The sequence below is a fragment of the Pteropus vampyrus genome, unplaced genomic scaffold (genome assembly GCF_000151845.1).
Source record: "Pteropus vampyrus isolate Shadow unplaced genomic scaffold, Pvam_2.0 Scaffold79, whole genome shotgun sequence".
Classification (NCBI taxonomy): Eukaryota; Metazoa; Chordata; class Mammalia; order Chiroptera; family Pteropodidae; genus Pteropus; species Pteropus vampyrus.
Window position 1 is genome coordinate 1,530,539 of NW_011888860.1, and position 21,831 is coordinate 1,552,369.

At 35.5% G+C, this 21,831-nt stretch overlaps 1 protein-coding gene and 1 pseudogene across 20 annotated transcripts in view; one reads left to right on the forward strand and one right to left on the reverse strand.

Annotated features, from left to right (window-relative positions):
* APBB2 (amyloid beta precursor protein binding family B member 2) overlaps positions 1-21,831 on the reverse strand; it is a 338,648-nt gene that overhangs the window by 227,439 nt on the left and 89,378 nt on the right. For all 20 annotated transcript variants that reach the window (XM_023532201.1, XM_023532208.1, XM_023532198.1 and 17 more), the window contains one exon: positions 17,266-17,367. The gene's annotated coding sequence lies outside the window, so the exon portion shown is untranslated. The remainder of the gene's footprint in view (positions 1-17,265; positions 17,368-21,831) is intronic.
* LOC111741570 lies at positions 12,273-12,391 on the forward strand (annotated as a pseudogene).

Genomic DNA, 21,831 nt, shown 5'->3' on the forward strand with positions numbered 1-21,831 from the left:
AAAAAAAATTCAAGAAATATCAATATAAACAATTAATTAGCTACATGAAAGTAAATATCAGAAGAAGAGCTAACTGAATTGAAAGTAGTTGCCTCTGAGAAGTGGAATATTGCAATATCAATAAGCAGGCAGAAATTTGTAAGGTATCTATAGGTATTATTAAAAATTAAAAATAAAAATTTTAAAGGGTAGAAATCAATAAAATATATAAATTACCAAACTCTATAAGATAAAGTGACAATATGAAATTTCATTTTATGCTATAAATACGGAAACAGATAATCCTTGATCTGCTCCTCCTAGTTAATCAAATTGTTAAAATTCAATTTAATGCATTTTATCTTAAAGCAATAAGGAACATACTGTGAGAGGTCAAATTATGCCTAAATTGTCAAGTCACACTTCTAGCTTTAATTAACCCATGGTGAAAGAGTCCCTGAACACCAGTGCACAGGAAGAATCAGCCATCTTTGTTATCCAAGAATTCATTAACTGTAGCTTCAGATAGATAAACATGTTGGTCATTCCCCTCTACCAAGGCCCCTATCATGGCTTCTTATAGTGAAGATTCGTTCTTATAGAGAGGAATAGGATGGGAATATTCTATATCTGAACTCTTTTCCTGTATCACGTGAGTACTGACAAGAGCTACATCTTTAGACATAGAGGCAAAAATGGCTGGACACTCACCTTTCCAGACTCCTTTGCAGCTAAGCAATGGGCACATGACTTAGCCTTAGCTAATCCTGACTCTAGAGCTGGAGATACAAAGAAGCAAGGGCAGGAGTATATTTTCATGCCTGAGGGCAATGGTAGCAACATCCAGTGCCCAGAAGCAGCAAACGCTGAGGTGGCAGAGTTGGTAGGAAGTGTCTAGTACCTAATGGTGCAATCACTGTGAATCAGCATGGACCAGTGTTCAGTGATCAGGTTCATCCTGCAGAGAACTAATCATACATATGACCCGGGCTATAAATCTGGCTATGTAGTCTCTATTTGCTCCTGCCCTTTTACCAACTTCCAGCAGTTCCAGAAACTACCTACTATCTTCTCAGTAAATTATTTCTCTGCTTAACTCATCCAGTCAGTCTCCATTGCTTCTACAGAAGAACCCTGCCTAATATACTACCACAGGACACACAGGTAGAGATAGGTGGCTGTATACTGAAGTTAAGAATAAAATGCTTATGTTCCTTAAGACACCAAAGCAGAACCAGGAACATTTTTCTACAGGGAAACATGGGGAGAATTTTAGGTTTTAAAGTATATGCTGCTGGAATGTTACGGGTTAAAGAATTTTCAATAGGCTCATCTATTTTTCAATTTTTTTTCTTCCATTAGAAAATATTCCAAGTTCAAAACTCATAACTGAATTTACAACAAGCCATGGGAACATAATTAGTCTGTGAACTGGGAGCTGCCACCACTTATATGTGGCCAAAAGCTAAGCTCACAATTGTTGTTATGAGCGGGCAGAAGAGCTATGGGTGAGGAAGAACAACTTTCTTTGTCTTTCTATTTAAAACAGAGCTTTCTGAAAGATGAAAACCAGTGGTCAAGAACTGCATATGAATATGAAAATGCAAACCAAGGCATTCAAAGATTTATATCTGACTGTAGCAACATCGATATTGCTGCGAAGCTGCATCCATTAGTTCGACACACTGTAGAGTATTTGTTCCAAGTCTGAGAAAGCTGAACCCTAAGCAATTTATCTGCATATGTCTCAGGCTAACCACACAAATTTTGCAGACAAAGCTAGAAGATAGATAGCTTAGAACAAACTGTTGATGTGACCAAAAGGTTTTAATAAAAGAGTCAAATGCAGTAACGACATTAATAGAAACACGGATACAAAGAAAGAAAGCCTCTCTCTGTGGTGCCCATTGTCTGTGGAAACTGAGGAAGTCTTTCACGACAAAATACAGCTACAGTGAAAGTCATGACACAGCATAAGCACATCTTTTGTTAGTTGTACAGAACAAGACTATACACACCCCATAGAGAAGGTTTACAAAACAGACATAAAGCCTGATGAAGGCATACGATTTCCCTGCCTGTGGTGTTATTTCACAAAGACATGCCAAGAGATCAATCCCTCAATCACAGAAGTCAGGTATTAATCACCTTGGCAAAAAATTAATTTTATATCTGTTGATGATGTAACTGCTACTTCAAATTCTATCAACTGCCAAACTGTCTTTACCATATATTCTGTGTAGTCAGTTCCCATGAAATATCTAATGGCCGCTAAAACAAGAGTTTCATCACACAGTTGTCCAAGTGAATTATACTGTGTTCACACAGTGTTCTGAAAGCTGAGATATATTTATCTCAGCCAACCCCAGATCCCCACCTCCCTTTGTTTCATGTGGGGACTGCAGTGGACAGTGATTCCGCACAGCAATATATATGTGTATCAAAGTAAATATACAATCTAAACACCAAGTCTCTGCAGGGAACAACGTTTTACCCTGCTACTTAGGTTTCAGAAATGAAAAAAGAAAAAGGAGAGGGAGGAATCCTAAAAAATCAGTCTCAAAAGCTGTTTCCAAGACTACTTTTTGAGAAGTTCAAAAATAAGGGTCAGTTTCTCATGCACAAGTACAAAAGAAGCAAATGCTTCACTAGCTAAAAGAATTTCAAAAGGTGGAACCCTAAATAGTTGTTTCTAAAATAGACTCATTACGCCCAAAACCTGAATTAGTATTTAAGTAAATAGTAATCTTTTGTCTTTCCTCCTGTACATGGCTTAAGAGATGGTCCAGAAATTTACACAGAGGGTTTTTATTTTGTCCTATGTAGGCTTTTCCAACTATCAGAGGTAACAAATTTTAGATTTTACTGTAAGACTCTATGAGATTACATAATCTCTCAAACACAATGACATGATGTAATTAAAATGGCACTGATTTTCACCAACATCACAGAATGTAAACTGGTATTTCATCAAATCCAAGTGTTATCGAAAGATGTGCCACTGCTGTACATACTAGGAATAAAGACAAAAGTGCTACCAATAACATGTAAAATGTCAGCAACTGCAAGATACACTAAATTTCAAGAATGTTAAAATATGAAAGACGTATGTCTTAGAATCAATGAAATAAAATATATTATAAAGCAACTGTGTAAGCAACTATTTTACTAGTAAAATAAAAGTGATCATTAGCAATGATTAGGTAACAAGAAACTAACACACTAAACTGGTAGAAAACTCAATGAAATAAATTATTTGATTCGCAAACAGAAAGTCTACATAAGGACTGGGATAATGAAAGAAACAAGAAAATCACACAACAGAAAGCAAGTCTTCATTATGCCCAAGATTAAATGTTTCTGGTCCAAATGGACTGAGGAAATGGATTATCAAGAAGAAATTAGGTAAACCAAAAGGCCTGAACAAGATTATTAGCTCCTGTATAAAAGAAGCTATGAAATGAATTGTTTTGAGTGGCATTCCCTTGAAAATAAGGCTGAAACTGCCTCTTGGCTTATAATTGCAGAGAGGGCCACTTACACTGAATTTTGGTAATGATAAAGTTTTGCATTACTGAGCTTAAATTTAAATCTTAGTGTTTTTGTAGAAGAAATGTCCACACAAAACTATTCCCTCCCCCAATTTTATTAAGATATAATTGACATATAGCATTGTATTAGTTTAAGGTATACAACATGATGATTTGATATATGTATATATTAAAAAATGTTCACCACAATAAATTTAGTTAACATCCATCACCATACATAGTTAAAAATTTCTTCTCATTATAACTTTTAAAATCTAATCTCTTAGCAAATTTCAAATATACAATACAGTATTTCTCTTTTTTTAAAAATATACAATACACTATTGTTAACTATAGTCACCATGCTGTACATTACATCCTCACAACTAATTTATCTTACAACTGAAAGTTTGTACCTTTTGACTACCTTCACCCATTTCTCACTCCTCACCCCTCACCCCTCACCCCTCACCTCAGGCAATCACCAATGTGTTCTCTGTTTCTGTAAGTTCAGGGTTTTTTAAAATTCCACATATAAGTGAGATCATACAGTACTTGTCTTTCTCTGTCTAACTTATTTCACGTAACATGATGCCCCAAGTCCATGTATATTGGTGTAAATGGCAGGATTTTCTTATTTTTTTATTGATGAATAATAGTCTATTGTATATATGTACCACATTTTCTTTATCCATTCAACTGCTGATGGACACTTCGGCTGCCTCCATGTCTTGGCTATTGTAAATGCTGCTGCAATGAACATGGAAGTGCAGATATCTCTTCTAGACAGTGATTTAATTTCCCTTGGATATATACCCACAGCAGAATTGCTGGATAACACAGTAGTTCTATTTTCTTTCTTTCCTTTTTTTTTTTTTTTTTGCGGAACCTCCATACTGTTTCCCATAATGGCTGCACCAATTTTTATTCCCACCACAGTGCACAAGGGTCCCCTTTCTCCATATCCTCACCAACACTTTTTTCTCTTGTCTTTTTGATGACTGGCCAATAGGTCTGAGGTGATGACAAAGCAATTTCTTAAAGACCGTTAACCACATCAGTATATGACCAAGTGGTTACATCAACTCAACTTTGCTTTAGAAATCTCCTAGGATTACATGGAAGCTTTTCTATTGACACTGAACTTTTTGATAGCTGTAGCTATTGCCGTCCCATCCCTGTGGAAGGGGGTTAGAGTCTGCCCTGTGAAAGGTGGACTTCTCAATGTCAGGAAGAGGCAGAGCTTGAGGTAAGAAATGGAAACTAGCAAGGAAATCCTCCTTCTTCCAGGGCCTCAATCTCTTTGATGTCTGGACTTACATCTATATGTGCTGACCGTCACTTCTGGGGTTGGGGTTGGAGGTTGGGCCTAGGCCAAGGAGGCAGCCTTGTACAGAGCACAATGAGGATGAATCTAGGTCTGCCATATCTAGTAGCCAATTTTATGGGACTCTTGCAGTTTTGTTCAAAGTTATAAACTCAACTTTTATCTGCTATAAGGACTTAAGAACATGTTTCCAGCTTAGGGATAGAGTAGAAAATGGGAAAGCAAAGTCCCCAAAGAGCTATCACAATGCTGCCAGCAGAGATTAGCAAGATCCCCAAACAAAAGAGCAATCTTTGGGACAGGAATCCAGGCATAAACTCTAGGGTCACACCATCATATGAAGATGGTATCCTTTCCTAACCATTTCAGAGGAGAATTAGTTTATAATTAGAAAATTAGTTTATAATTAGAAAACACAACAAGTTTCCTTGCAAATCATGATGAGTTAAACACAGGTTTGTTGATACTGACAATCCAGGCTGATGTGCAGTGAGTGGGTATTGTGATGGCCATCCAGAATGTTTACAGTTAGCATCCATTCTGATTGGCCAGAAACTGGATGTTAAGTATTCTGTGTCTCGCCCTTCCAACGATAACACGTCTCTCTATTCTCAGCATTTATTATGGATTCCTAAGCTTGTGAGAACACTAACCTTTGTGTTACGTGCTTAGTGTTTATCCCCAATCCAGGAATGAATAAACATCATATTAATAAGCTCTAAGTAATAGATATCTCTATTCCCATTTTATAGTAGGCTAGAAAGCTGAGGCTCAGAGAAAGAACTCATCCATAGATAGCCAGTGGCAGAGCTCGAATTTAATTCCAAAATGAAAAGAATGTTAGGACTGTATAGGAACAGTTCTTCTGCTCTAGAAATCTACCCTCTTATGAAAGATAACACTTCAGGGAATAAGAAACAATGGGACTTGAAGCTACGTGCATCATTATCTCATAAAATATTAATGTAGAAAAGATTGATTAAAAATGTAATTTTAATCCTACACCACCCAATTCTTATACTGCAATTATTGTCAAGCATTACCTGAATACTTAAGGTATTTGCATATATCTGTATGACAAAATACTTGTTTCTTTAAATCCATGATATGAATTATATAAACCAATTTAACCCTATTTCTTAAGAAGAAAAAAAAACACACACACATTTTACTAATGCTCTTGAAGTCCATATGTGAATGTCTCATTTGATTAAAATATTGCCATATTTTTCCATGAGAGATACAATTTAACAGAAGACTTAAGGGGAAAAAAATCTGAATTTACCAATTTTCCATCTAGCCATGTCTTTAAATTTCTAACAAACTTTTTGTTCTAAGAAATTGTTTATGTTACTTTCTACTCAGAAAATAAATGAAAACGTATTTGAATTCAATTACCACTGCTGTGGAAACACTGAAACTAGTGATGATGACAAAATTTTCTCAAATGCTACCCATCATCCTAACATTTAAAGGCCCTTTCTCATATGGCTATACCACCGCTAGTTGAAATTAAAGTTCTTTTTGTTAAAATCAAATAATTTTTCTCTAAATCTGATTCTTTTCAGCTACTGCTTATTTTCTCTTCTTCCTACGTATTACAAGAGATCAGACACTAGTCTAATACATAGTTTTACTGGTACTACATTGTTAATTCATCAGAGTAGTATAAATGCTGTAAAGGTTTTTCTTTAAAGATATAAAATGCCATTTTTCAGAGAGCTAGAACAAATAATCCTAAAATTTATATGGAGCCATAAAAATCTCCGAATAGTTATGGCAATATTGAGAAAGAAGGAAGTTGGAGGTACCACACTACCTGATATCAAACTATACTACAAGGCTACAGTAATCGAAACAGCATGATAGTGGCATAAAAACAGATACACTGATCAACAGAACATAATAGAGAGCCCAGAAATAAATCCACACCTATATGCTCACTTAATATATGACAAAGGAGTTAAGAATATACAATGGGGTAAAAAGATAGTCTCTTCAACAAATGGTGTTCGGAAAATTGGATAGATACATGCAAAGAAAGAAGAAGGAAGAAAGAAGAAGAAAAAGAAAGAAGAAGGAAGAAGATAAAAAAAGAAGAAGGGAGGAGGAGGGAGGAGGAAGGAGGAGGAGGAGGAGGAGGAGAAGAGAAGAAGAAGAAGAAGAAGAAGAAGAAGAAGAAGAAGAAGAAGAAGACGACGACGACGACGACGACGACGACGACGACGACGACGAAGATGAAGCAGCAGCAGCAGCAGCAGCAGCACCACCTTCTTACACCAGATACAAGAATAGATTCAAAATGAATTAAAGACTTAAATGTACGACCCGAAACCATAAAACTTCTAGAAGAAAACATAGGCAGTAAACTCTCTGATATTACTAACAAGAATTTCTTTTCAAATATATCTCCCTGGGCAAGGGAAACAGAGGAAAAAAATAAACAAATGGGATTACATCAAAGTAAAAGGTTTTTGTACAGCAAAGGAAACCATCAACAAAACAAAAAGATAACCGACTAGGAAAAGATATTCGCTAATGATACATCTGATAAGGGGTAAATATACAGAATATTTGAAGAACTTATACAACTCAACAACAAGAAAAACAAACAATCCAATTAAAAAATGGGCAGAAAACCTAAACAGATACTTCTCCAAAGAGAAATACAGATATCTAATAGACATATGAAAAGATACTGAAGGTCGCTAACTATCAAAGAAATGCAAATTAAAACCACAATGAGATATTACCTTACATCTGTCAGAGTGGCTATCATCAATAAATCAAAAAACAACAAGTGTTGGCGAGGATGCAGAGAAAAGAGAACCCTCATATATTTTTGGTGGGATTGCAAATTGGTACAGCCACTATGGAAAATAGTCTGGAGGTTTCTCAAAAAATTAAAAATGGATATACCTTTTGACCCAGCAATTGCACTTCTTGGTATTTATCCAAAGAAAACCAAGACAATAATTCGTAAAGATCTATGCACTCCAATATTCATGGCAGCACAATTTACAATAGCCAAGATATGGAAGCAACCTAAGCATCCATCAACAGACAACTGGATAAAGAAGTTATGGTACATATATACATATATACAACTCGACCATTAAAAAACAATGAAATTTTACCATTTGCAACTGCATGGATGGACCTAGAGGGATTATGCTGAGTAAAATAAGTCAGATAGAGAAAGACAAACAAAATACCATATGATTTCACTTATATGTGGAATCAAAGGAATAAAAGAAACAAACAAACTAAATGAAAACAGACTCACAGATACAGAGAACAAACTGGTGATTGCCAGAGGGGAGCGGGGTTAGGGGGCTGGGCATAAAAGGTAAAAGGATGCAGAGTACAAATTAGTAGTTATAAAAGAGTCACGGGGATGAGAGTAGACCATAAGAAATATTGTCAATATTAGTGTAATGGTTGTGTGTAGTACCAGATGGGTGCTAGAAAAATCGGAGGATCACTTCATAAATTATGTAAATGTCTAGCCAAATAAAAAAATTTTTAAATAAAATAAATTTTAAAAATAAAAAAGTTTGTACATATGAATGAAGTCCGTCATATGTCATGTGCTCTTTTTGCTTATTTGTTGGTTTGTTTTATTGCCACCCTCACACTCCTCCATGATGTTATCTTAACTTATCTCCCTCCCTATGAGTTTCCTTTCTCCTCTCTCCCCTATTTGATTTCCCAACACTGAGCCAATCAACCAGAAGTATTGGTACTTGCTGCATACCAGGCAGTGTGCTAAGTATCTCCTATATAAAGTGGGGAATCCAAAGCTGAAATAGATACAGTCCTTGCCAGATAATTGTTCAGATTTTTGTGCAACACTTTGTTTAAAACTCAAAACAGTTTCACTCTAACCTCCATTTCTGCATGTCCTAAGCAGCCTAGGCAGGAGTACAATTGCAAAGTACCCTAACGAAGCCATTCATCTGTTTATTTGTGGATAATTTCATATATATACTGATGTAAAAGGATAATAAATTAAACAACTTTAGTTAAGGTGTCAAAATTTCTACACCTTGAAAAAAAACTTATAAAAGCCCTCCTAACCAAGATACTGCAGCTTTTAGGAGGAGCACACTTTTAAATCCCTGTTTCCTCCTTAAAGCTGGTAAGGGTTCGATAATGTCTTGCCCACCACTGAATCTGTAACACACTGCAAAGTGTCTAGCACAAAATATGTACTCAATAAACATGTTGAGTAAATGAATGAATGAGGGGCTCTTGGTTAACTACTTTTTTCATGATTCCAGCTCCTCAAAATCTTTGCTGCATTGATTATCTCCTCTTAAAAGGCTGTACCACTGAAGTGTCAGCATTAGCGGGGGCGGGGGGGGGCGGGCATCGCACATCCCTGGCCACTTAATAGCAATATAACCATGAGCAAGTTTTCTAATCACTGTCTATGCCTTATTTTTCTTATCTATAAAACAGCACTAATCACTCTATATGCATTATTTTTCTTATCTATTAAACAGAGATAGCACTATCTAGTTTGCAAGGTTTTTTGTGGTATTTATGAAATTTGAAAATAATTTATGTAACAGGCCATGGAAGGAACCAAATGAATGTGAACTGAATGAAAGAATAAATTGCCATTCCATTCTGTGGCTCCAGATCAAAAATGTAACCATCAAAATCTAATTTGCCAAAGCTGATCTTTATTCAAACAATAGGTACGTACCAAAAGCTATATAACATACAACTGGAGTCTGTCTGCTGTTGAACATCAAAGAAATAGTTTAACATCGACTTTTAAATGCAGGAAAACAATAATTAGTTCACAAGCAAAAGGGAAAGGTATGCAATCTGATTTTATTTTCCCCACCGACATATCCATGTATTAAAGATTACCAGCTTATAGCAGACGAAGCTTTTTTACAGGAGTCACATAGTAAGGGAAGGCAACCCTGGAAATAGTTTTTAAACTCAACATTTACTGATAGCTCCTGTTTTCTACTGTCAAGAATGCACAGGCCAAGTTTGCCCTTAGTCTGATTTGCAAAACTAAGATCTCCAAGATCCGAGGAGTATTGTTATTCGACTTGCTTGCTCTTCTAACAACCCAAGATATAAAACCTAAAAAGGACATCACACATGTGCAACTTCACTTTTATGAAAGAACATAAACTCTGTGACAGACGGGCGTGTGTTTGCTCCTGTCGTAGAGCAGAGCTCTGCAGCTGTTGCGCCTCCCCTCAGGCCAGGCAGCAGCAGCCAGAGTAAGAACATCCTTGGTGCTCTCTTCCCAGCATCCCCGATCTCACCATCGACTGTGGCTGTGGGAGCTGCTTAAGGGCCCTTACCTCCCTCCTTGCCAGTAACAGTGGCAGAAATAAGCTATGAGACCTCCCTAGGGTTTGGTTTCCTTTCTCACTGAACACTTGTGCTCCTATTCTGGAAGAAGAAAGAAACCCCTGAGTTTCTCATTCGAATCCCAGAGGCAATGTTGATCTTGAATAACATTTTCTATTTTCTTAAAAGCCATCATTTCCTACTCTCCGTGGGCATACAGAGCACGGAGCAAAGCCTAACCTGCCTCCTTAGAGTTCACAAAGTAGATGCGGTAGTTAGAAGAGAATGTAAACTCTGTTTTAAAAACAGAAAAGGGTCATCCTGGGATAAACATGCACTCTAATACTGAAGCATCATTCTGTTCTGGTCTCCTTTAAAGAATATCTGAGCAAAAACGGCTCCCTTCAGGATGAAGATGTCCCCCCACCCCAAATTCCCAATAAACCAGGCACGCGAATGTATAATTGCAATCTGTTTTCTTATACATCATCATTTTACAGACGTTTTCTTGACAAGGATCACAGAGTTCACACACTGAGAAGCTGGGATGCAAACCTAGGTAGTCTGACCCCAGTGCCTCTGATAATCTACCCTGACCTAGGGTAGCATATCTGTTTGTTGTCAAAATCCATGTCCAGCTGGGACCAAACAAGAGCGACCTTTAGCAAAGGCCTCCATGTGAGTTTACAAACTGAGGTCCTTACCTGCTTGAATGACAGTATAACATTTTTTTATGGACTCGAAATTATCATTTAAAACATCTAAGTTTTATAATTACCACAGCAATGCGGCAGCAAGCACAGCTTTAGAGACTCCAAAAAGGGCTGGCAAAGGTGCATTTTAGTCTTGGCTTCAATCTTTGACAGCAAGCCACAAATTATTTTTCAGATAAAATGGCAATTAGGAATTTCCTCAAACTTTAGCAATCAATCTACATATCAAAGTAAAATCCAATGACTCCTTTTCAAGTTCTATTTGACTATAACTGCAACTGAAGTTTACTTATATATTACTATTTACATATTAAAAATTGTTGAATTTTAGGAGACAAAATAACTTAAGATTATTCATCTTACCCACATATGCTTTATTGAGCAAAGAGTTATGAAAGGCAAAAAGAAAATTAATGAGACTGGATCTCAGTCCTTAGGATCTCACAGCCTAGTAAATTAAACATTATATAAATAACCATTACTCAATTTAAGTTATAAACAAAAGATAAAATCAGAATATGTCATCAAAGAGATTCAAGAGGGGCATTACGGGAGTTCAACATAAAGGAAAGATTATCTCTAAGCATAGCAGGGTGGTTAAGAGCATAAACATGAGAGTCACACAGACCTGGGTTCTAGTCTCAACTATGTCACTTCCTAGTTGTATGACATTAGACAAGTCATTTAACATCCCTGAGCCAAAGTTTCGAAATCTTTAAAATGAGGCAATAACATCTGTCTCTCAGAACTAATACAGGACTAAATAAGATAAAACATATAAAAGTCTTAATACAGTTCCCAGCACACTCTCAGGATTGACTACTAGCAGGGGCTTCCAGTCCGAGATCTATTATTTCTCCATCTTGCCTTTCTAGCCCATTCTCTTACCAATGCCCCTTAACTGCTCTGTCCAGGGCCTGTTAGATTTCTCTTATCAACTCTCCCATAAAGATGAGGAAATAGATTTTGAGAGGATGGGGAACATGCCCAACATCATATAATTAGGAAAAAGACCACCATGTCCAACTCCAGGTTCTTAAGCCTTAGGGTCCATGATTATTTCTCTGACTAATGTAATCTCTCCTATTATTTTATAAGCAATTAAAAGGCAAGTAGAGCATCTTAATGTGAAAAATTTAAAAGATGCCCTCTCTCTGCAGGCCCAACTCCAAGAGCACACAGCTTGGTGAGTAATATGCTGGATGGCTGTCAGACCCCCCCACCCACCACTCACATATAACCTTGTGCAGTGAACAATCTGTACAACCTCTAATGGTAGCCCTGGGTCTCCTGTCTCCAGTTTTCTCTATTTCAGTCTATATTTCACACTGCTGCTCAAGTGATCTTTGTAAAACTCCCATCTGATTATGAAATTTCTCTACCTTAAAATTCTCATGGGTCTATGGCCATGCCACTCTGAACAAGCCTGATCCCGTTTGATCTTGGAAGCTAAGCAAGGTCGAGCCTGGTTAGTATTTGGCTGGGAGACCACCTAGAAAGACCAGATGCTACAGGTACTGTAGGCATAGACAAACAAACAAACAAACAAATAATAAGCTGGCAATATCTTTAAAAAAATACAAAACTCTCATGGCTATATATTACTGAGAAATCCCAAGTCTCTAGCATGGCACGTCTGGGGCCCTTGTGACTCTGGCACCAAGGTTTTGCAATCTAAGCCTACTCTGTTCTCCAACATGCCCCAAACCCAACCACAGGAGACTTCTTGCCACTCTGAACATGCCATGAGCTTCCACTCCTCTATGCTTTTGCACGTGCTTTTCCTGCAGCTCCAAATACTCTCCCCTTTCCTCTCTGTCTTCTAACTCAGCCCATAAGACTTATTTCATTGCCAGCTCTTCAGTGCAGCAAACACACTTCCTGATTCCTCAGCTGAAACGACTGTCCCTTCCTCAGCAGGCCCAGAGCATTTGTGAGTCTACCTTCCCCACCAGCTCACGGGAGTCAGGAGGATACTGCATGAGCTTTAAAGTTAGATAGATTGGAACTAGAATCCTAACGCAAATGTGGGCAAGTTACCTTCTCCTTCTAAGTTTCAATAATACCTATAGCAAGGACCACAGTGATACCACCTCACACCTGTTAGAATGGCTATCATCAACAGGACAAGTAACAGCAAGTGTTGGAGATGTTGTGGGGAAAAAGGAAAACTTATACATTGCTGGTGGGAATATAAATTGGTACAGTCATTATGGAAAGCAGTATGTAGGTTCCTCAAAAAATTAAGAATAGAATTACCATATGACCCAGTAATCTCTCTTCTGGGTATCTGCCAGAAAAAATTGAGAACATTTATTCATAAAAATATAAGCACCCCAATGTTCACTGCAACGTTATTCACAGTGGTCAAGACATGGAACCAATCAAAATGCCCTTTGATAGATAACTGGATAAAGAAGATGTCACACACACACACACACGCACACACACACACACACACACACACACACACACACACGAATATTATTCGGCCATAACCAAAGATAAAATACTACCATTTGTGACGACATGGAAGGATCTTGAAACTCATGCTAAGTGAAATAAGTCAGACAGAAAAAGTTGAGAACCATATCATTTTATTCACATGTGAGATATAAAACTGAAAGCAACAAATAAACAAGGCAAACAAAAACTCATAGATACAGAAAACAGTTTAGTGGTTATTAGAGGGAAAGTAGGGTGGGGGAAGGTAGAAAAGGGTAAAGTGGGTCAAATATATAGTGACAGAAGGGGATCTGACTTTGGGTGGTGAACACACAATGCAATATACAGATGATTTATTATAGAATTGTACATTTGAAACCTATATTTTATTAACCAATGTCACCCTAATAAATTTAACTTAAACAGATAAAGAATTACTGTGAAAATCTGGTGACTTGAAGCTATAGCTTCCGTACATCTTCAAATAGTGGAGCCACTCTAAGGGCAGAATGCTATGAAATTGATAGATTTAATTGTCTCATGTGAACTAAGAAACTACTCTACTCTACCAGGAGAAATTATGAGTATATAATATGTATATGGGTTTCTAAATATAAAAAAAAAAGTGTGTACATATACGCACACACGAATACATGTTTTTAAAATAATTCTTCTAAATTTATCAGTTAAATACTTATTATTTCATTTGCTAATTTAACTTAACAAGTAGCAGCAGGTACCAAAAGTTTGAGAAAATATAATGAAAGAAAAAACTTAAAGATTAAAAAATTCTATTAATAACTTATTTTGGAGGGGATGGGTCAATAATTATCATCACTGAATTTTAGTGGTTAACTACCTTATTTTAAGAACATCCAGCCTACTGCTTGTCGCATGCCGAATAAATGTTATCTGAGTTCAGAATTTGAAATTCAAATTAAGTTCCTTGAAAGGAAGAGCATATCTCATCACTCTTCGAATAATGAGCTTCTAACACAGTGTCCAGCACATAGTAGTTGCACAGCAAAAGTTGCCTTAATAAGTAAACTTAAAATTGAGAAAGCATGCAAAGGTCTATAAAACATTTTGCATCTCTAATTTGGGTTGCAATTTACTCCAATAAATTATATTTCAAAATCTATGAAATGTTCCTTCTGTACCCATCACCTCATCTGAGAAATTTAGACTTTCTTGCAAGAAAACAATATGTAGGTAGAAACCTTCCTTAAGCATAGAAATATTGAAGACAGCTAAGCGACAGGAAAATGCCACCTGCACTCTTGTAATATAACAAAGAGCCCAAAGAAAACACGGCACTTTATACACAGTACCTGACACACAGTGACAGCTACAATTTCGAACACATATTTACTCCCACAAGTCTCCTATTTGGAACATGTCTGGTTACAGCAAACACTGTACAGATTATAGAAGGAGAATCCTATCTATTCTGTTTGCAGGTAAAAAACCTGCACCATATATTTCACATATGTATACTCTTAACTGAAAGCCAGGATAGCCACAAATGAAACAAAAAGATCCAATTGTTTCACTTTCACTAAAAATAACATTATAGATAAATACTTATTAGCATAGGATTTCATCATTTATTAAATGGAAAAGACAGGATACCAAACAACTTATAGCATATTTTACTTTTTGAGTATTAACATAAAATATATATTTATTAAATAAGATAATAAAAAATAGAAGCTATTTTTTACTTCTTTTAAAATAATCCATGGCTAACTTATCAAAAGTACATCCATGTTTTTGTCAACATTACAGATTCAAGTTTCCAGAAATCTACATCAAATAATTAAATAAAATGTTTGAAACAAGAAAGACCTTGAAAACATATTTGTGATTAAGAAAAAAATTAGAGGACAAAGGGGAGTTAAAAAAAAATGTGAAGGTTGTCTGTCTAGGGTTCTGGACTTTCCCTAAAATTGTGAGCTTGCCTCCCCAGAAAGAAATTCCCAATAAGGCACATTCTCGCATGACTTATAAGTTTCAGAAAGGTCTGCCCTCCTTCTTCCCCGCCAGCCCACATTCTTCTTTAATGCTTACTTCCATATAACCAGTTTTTCAGGACTCGATTTTTGTGGAGCATACTTATACATTATAACTTTCTTCTATTTTTTTTTTTAACTTAAAAGTGAATTGTGAATATCCTTCAGTGCATATAAATATTCACCTATGACATCAGGTTTGGTAAACAAGGATCTGTTTGACATGGTCCCTCTGGTAACACAGTGTTTGTCTTTAGCTTATTATTATTAGATGCCTTGCCTCTACAAAACAGAAAAATATCTTTACAACACAAAGAATATGTCACAAAGAATATGTTTTGGTATAATGGAAGGAAAATATTTCACCAGAGACGATATTAAATTTTTGAGAGATACTAAATTATTTGAAAGGAAGTTTAAGCAGCTTACTTTCTGGGGCTAAGTTATATTTCCAATCTAAACACCACTGAAAATATCTGGATCCTGAAGCCCAAAGAATTAATCTCTTGCCCTTTTCATTCCATTTCTGTGGGCAGATTGGTAACTTCTGAGATAATCCTTTTTCAAATATCCTTCCAAGATAGAATGACAACTATACCAGACAGGATTTCCTTTATTTTAAGGTTAATATGTGAATACAAGACTACAAAATTCAACTAAATAAACTGCTGTCATTTTTAAAAATTCTGCTGACAACAGTATTTCACTACTGTAAATATTTCACTGTAACAAAAAAACTGCTTTTAAAGAAAATTTTCAAAATTCTTTCTTTCAACAGATTTATATTAGCAGAGACTTGACAGTCTTCAGAAATTATATTTATGGTGAGTGTATACTGTGTGTGTGTGTATAATATTTTTTCAGGACAAATATCTTATTAAATTTCAAATAAGGTTCATAAAGACCCTTATCTTATTATAATTATTATAAAATACACAATTTGATTTATAGTAATTACGATATAACACTAAATCTGATCTTACTATATAATGCACCTATGGGAACTTCTAGAGCAAAGTTCTTTTCTGCCTTGCTTTATTTTAGACATGCTTCGACTAGCTTATTTATACTGTTGCAAATGTAGACCAGCTGTAAGACACAAGGCATATCAAGTTTAGAAAACTATCTAGTAATTTAATATATGAACAGTTCCTATTGTCAATGATATTGCTTCTGGAACAGAAAGGAAGGTGCATGCATGTGTGTGTTTTGTTGTGCTTACATTCTTATGGGTCATTCACACTTGCAAGTGGTATCTACAAAACAAAGTAGACTGATCTTTAAGCTCCATTTTACCTTTTCAAAAAGATCAGAGAATAAAACTGAACTTTATAGCCCCAAGTAATTTTTCTAAAGGAGCAAAACCATTCGTATAGTTGTCATAATTAGAATACCTTAGAGTACCTCAAAAAAGGTATAAAATAATAAAACTGACAGGTGCATCAAATCTTCCAAGACTAACCTACACAAGAGACTTATTGAACAAGTGACTCTACATTTATTTTCCTTTCCAGACAAAAGAACCAAATAGATTTCATCTTTATTCTAAAAATTCAGAACCAAAGAACCTATGTAAAAGTCTAAAACACCTGAAGCTCAGAAAACTGGGCTCACTTTCCTGTCACACCATGTTACATTCTCTTACCTTTAAAGTTTAATTCATCTACTGTACATGTGATAAAGGTTTTATCACAACCTTGAGGATTCAGTTAATGACATGCAAAAGAAATGGCACAATGCAGAGAGTCATTCTAATCTCTTTAGAAGGTTTTTTTAAAAGGTCTCTTGAGTTTCTTTCCATGTTTCAAATCCATAAGAGCACATTAAAACTTACAAAGCAAGAAAGGAAAGAAAGAAAAGCCACAGACTCACTGTTAACTTTCTGAGAGAAGTATAACAAAAAAAATTTTAGAGCAAGTTAGAAAATTACTTACTTTTCCCAGGTCTTTGGTACAAAGCTCAGAAGGCAAGTTTCCTTTTCCCACAAAGTCTTGTTAATAGCAATCACTCAATGAGTTCAAGCAGCCCAAATATATCTAAAAATTATGTAGAGACAAAAAGTTAAAATTCATTGTCAGATTAGAAATTAGAAATCAAAACACCCCATTGCTATTCAGTCTCTCTGCATAATTAAAATAGATTTCATTGGAATATCTAAATGATGAGCTTTGTTAGTTATTTTTCTTTCAGAATAATACTAAAAAGGCTTGCTAAATCTAGAAGGTATTCTGATCTGTTGTCTTATTAAAGTTACTAAAGCAGGAATCAGCAAGGCTTCTTGGCAACCGTTCACTAAAAATGTCTTTCTCAGGGAATCATAAAAAGCAACTGAGGGAAGATCTGGACTTCTAATTATACTGTAACTTGGGAGAGAAAGTCTTCTGAAATCACACTTGCCTACCCCACCTTCCAAAGATGAGTTCATCTCATAAAGACAGAGACGGTTGTAAATAGAAGTGAACAATAACAACTTAAAGAAAGTCATCAACAACTTTTAAATGCCCAACAGATATATTCATTTAAGCACCTTTCCTAAGAGAATGAGAAGAGAGAATTCTGTTAATTTTTTTCTAATAAAACAGAAAAATCCCCAAATTCTGCATGTTAATAACTTCACTTAAAATGTAAGTTACTTCTCTAACAATCCTGTGAATGGATACATAAGTAATAACATTCATAAAATAAAGAAGTCTGAGTAGGTAAAACACAGATAAATCATAATCTAAAGTCTGTGCTCTCCCACTCCAGGCTTTATATTAGATGTAATTCTAAGAAGCATGATTAACTCATTTAAGAGCCACAAGAGATTGAAAAATAGGTCAATTAGAAGGAGGCAGAAAGAACAGCTACAGTAGGCAGTCATAACTGAAAAGCAGACAGAATCCCAGAAAAATCAATAGGCATCGCTTATTATTGTCATTGTTACTGCCAATACTTATACAGTGTTGATTCTTATGCTAGATTCTTCTCTATGTATTTTACAAGTATTAACTCTAAGTAGGATAGAGACAAGCAGACTATCCCTTACATATCACCGTATTACCATACAGTACACTCAGTTCTGCTATAAGCTTGTGTGATTCCAAGACTGATATAGTAGGGAACGATTTGAGCATAACTCAAATTTCACATTTGTTTATGTATAATTTCATTGTAAGCAATGCTAGGTAATAGTAGAAGATTGCACCCAGGCAGAACCAACCCAGCTGCATAAGGATACACAGAATGCACAAAGCCCATGCCTCAAACATCTACCATCGACCTCAGTTTCCACGAGTGTACTATGAGCCACACCTGTCCACATCAGGTGCCCCAACTTTCCTTTTGATTTCAGGTAACCCTCTTCCACCACTGCAGAATAACTCACAAGCTGCAATCCTTCCAAGGTCTCAGTCCTCAAGAAAAGGTCAGGACTCTGTCAAGGTAAAATGCCATATTTATTGTACTATTGATCTACTCCTCAACCACCTAATATGTGTAAAATTGTGCTACAATTTTTACTCAGTTCTTATCTTATTTTTTTAATGTATCACTCGTAAAGGTTTTTGAGTATTGTGTCCCTGACCCTATTTAGCCCCTAAGTGCTATGGGTTTTTACTACATGATTTTGCACAGCATGGCAGTTCTTAGAAATGCATATATCACATTTCAGCGAACTGACTGCACAATAACTAGTGTTTATAATGATGCTTATAATTTAAACCAGAAGGGGTTAAATTGTGATTTTCATATCTTTTAATTATATTAAAGGAAGGGGATAGCAACATATGTAATACAATTTTAGAAAGATTCTCATTCACAATGTTTTTAATTACCAACTATGGACCCTTAAGGGTCAGTTTCAATTATGTGAAAAAATTATTTAAGATAAGTCCCTAATAGTGTTGATAAATGAGGTATTACTGCACCATTCTGTACAGACCAAGAATATGATATTATAAAAACAGATTCTTGCAGTCAAAAAGGCTTAACTGTAATTACTGATAAGAACAATTACTTTTCATTCCTTAAAACCAGTAAGTTGAAAAAAAGACTCTGAAGTTATCCTAAAAAATGTCTAAGATACACATTAAGATGTATCTAAAGAAGTTTTCTCTTATAAGTAATATCATTTTAAGCAATTTATAAAATATAAATATCCAACATGAATAAACAGTTTTTAAAAATCTATAAGATATTTAATTAAATTGGAAAATGTTTTTAAGCAACGTTCTTTGGGAATGCAGACTATAAAGCAGTATGTTCCATATGGTCCCTATTTTGCTTAAATGTATCTATATCTAGAAAAAACACGAAGGAAAAAAGTCTACATTTGAATAGCTGCTAATTAGAGATAACAGAATTAGAGTAATTTTACTTTCTTTGCATTTTCCTATGGTACACGAGTTTTCCACAAGAATCACCTCTACTTTTATGATTAAAAATAACAATATACTATATAAAAATAAGACTAAGGTATTTAGTGGGAAAACCTCTTTTTATCCCCACTATAATTTCACATGTGAATCCAGCCAATAGAATGAAAGCCAATGCGGCAACAAGTACACCAGAAGCTTCCTCCACAAGTATTAACAGATCAGGTCTCATGACTGAGCTTCTCAAAGTATTTTCTATCTCACAATTCAAGAGCAAACACAGTCCCAAGGGAGATGTTCAAAGTACATAAATCCATTACAAAGGCCAAAATATAATTTGCTTTTACTGGCTAACACAGTCATGAATTTAGTAAAATCTAGATGAAAGAAAATTTTCAATTATATAATTGTCTACAAGCTTTTTAATGTCTAAAAGCAATTTCATTCTGAATGAAGAAACTGTGTTCTGGATAAAGCTCTTTTCAAACAAGATCAAGATTAAAGAAATACAAGCATTGATGGATTTGGGCATAGGGATGAATACCTCACTTGGGCAGTTTTAAATAGAACATAAGATAAGACAGATTCATCTTTATGATTTCCAAAAGAACTCCATTATGTTAAAATGTTCCCAACAACAACAAAACTTGACTTTGAAAATAATCCATTTGCCAAAAATGGTGACTCCTTAGTCATGAGTGTGCTTGGTTTATTCCCATACACTGACATCACATAAGCACTGAATGGTGCAGTTACTCAGGAGTCAAGGGACAATTTAGGACAATCTGGCCACCACATACCTGAGACCACTCACCTATGCTTGCAAGAAGCACATCTAAATGATGTGTCTCTTTCCATTTTTAGTTGAATCTTCCTCTCATACCATACATTCAATAATGATTTGATATAAACCAGTTGCTTTAATAAAACTTTCCATTCTCAAGAATGTACTGAGGATTAAGTCAGTGGTTCTGTGTGTGTATGTACGCGTGTTGTGTGCAGTTTTATTTCATAAAATTACAAAGCATCTGTAACATTTAGTGTGCACATCTGAATAACAACCATATTCCTACTATAGGAAGTATAGATGTAGTAGTCTTTGGGGTTTTTGTTTTTGTTTTTGTTTTTTACTTCCAAAAACGCTGACTTCAATGAAAAACAAAAACAAAACCCTTCTGTTTCAAATCTGCTTTTGTATTTTTAAGCAGTTTTCATAGGTTCCCTATCAAATGGAAACAAAAGCTACTAGTTTCATGTTTTGTTTTGTTTGAAAGAAAGAACAGGCAAATGAACATTTTAATTATACTATTATACATAAAAATAGATCACAGAGGAGATACCGAGTTCCAGACAAATCAGTCAGTTCAAGTTCAAGATCTCCCTCAGAGACTCTCATTTTATCAAATGCATGCTGATTACTTTGAAAAATAACTCTGAAATTCTTGGTTTCTGTGTCTCACAAGTTGCTGCCTAAAATGCTGCACATATGCACCTTTAATAATCTGCAACAAAATATTATAATCAGCAAGTAAATAGTATACTCAATTGTGAATACTTGAAATAAAAACAATGAATTTTCAAAAGAAGATATGCTGAAATATTCATCCATCTATCTATACATGCCTCACACTGACTCTGAAAATACAGCGCACTTAGGAACTCTCACTATGAGACCTATATTTCTTAAATTGCTCTAAGAATTAGCATATGTATAGCTCAGGGAAATACAGTCTCTTAGCATTACCGGATATAAAAAAGGGCAACCAATGTTTTCAGAGTCTACCTGTAAAACAAGCAGAAATTGTTTTCTCAGGCTCTCTAGTCACTTCCTGAGCATAATCCCAACATAATCTAAATTGGTCTTTGGCACCAGCTCACATCCCTTTTTGCATCATTGTGCCACTTTCATCCAAAGCCCAAAGGCCTGCACTTTCGATGAACCACCTCCTCTCACTGGTCCTTTCCTTCCAATCTCTAAACTCCAACTGCCTCCATGGGAATATTTTAGTTGGAGCTGGGAGACAGGGGAGCTTAAACAAATGATTAATGACTTTAACTTTCTTTAGATTAAACATATTTTTAAAGAAAAGTACCCAGATCTTTGTTTCTATATACCTTAGCTCTTTGGGGAAATAGCTGGGTCCC